The sequence below is a fragment of the Etheostoma spectabile genome, chromosome 2 (assembly GCF_008692095.1).
Source record: "Etheostoma spectabile isolate EspeVRDwgs_2016 chromosome 2, UIUC_Espe_1.0, whole genome shotgun sequence".
Lineage (NCBI taxonomy): Eukaryota > Metazoa > Chordata > Actinopteri > Perciformes > Percidae > Etheostoma > Etheostoma spectabile.
The window spans coordinates 12,304,145-12,304,963 of NC_045734.1; positions in this window are offsets into that span (position 1 = coordinate 12,304,145).

Consider the following 819-nt stretch of genomic DNA (forward strand, 5'->3'; position numbering starts at 1 on the left):
AATGCTGAACTTACTTAGACAGGATGTAACTCTTTGTGTCGATCCCTTCCAGTTTGCATATAGGGAACGGCATAGTGCTGTGGATGCCGTCTTTACAGTGTCTCATTTAATAAGGAAGCACTTCTGATTTAGATTCTGATGCTTATGCACGTGTTTTATTCACGGATTTTAGTTCTGCTTTTGATACGATCCGCCCTCATTTGCTAGTTCAGAGGCTTGTGGACATGAAAGTTAATCCTTTGATTATCAAATGGTTTTATTCTCTTTTAACAAATAGGTCACAACAAGTGAGGGTAAATGCTACACTCTCTAAGATAAAATATTGCAGTACAAGGGTACCTCTAGGAGCTGTTAGCTCACCTTTCTTGTTCACACTTTATACTAATGAGTGTAGACGTGAGTCCAACAACTATGTCATAAAATATTCTGATAACACAATTATTTTAAGTTTATTGCATGCTGGTGACTGCCCTTCAACCTAATACAGGGAGATTGACCTCTATAAGAATTGATGTAAGAGGAATCATCTCATCCTTAAAAAATACAAAAACAAAAGAGATATTTGATCCCAGAGAAGTGCGTGCCCAAGACAATGTAATCATTGGGGATAGAGAAATCGAGCAAGTAACTTCATGTAAGTACTTGGGTATACAATTAGATAACCAACTAAAAGGAAATGTTTATGTCGACTATCTGTGTGCCAAATTGGCACAAAGACTGTATTTTCTCCTCAGATTGAGACTGGTAGGGGTGAGTACCAAGATCATGACTTTATTTTACAATTCTGTTCTGGAAAGTCTGATCAGATATGGTATGGCA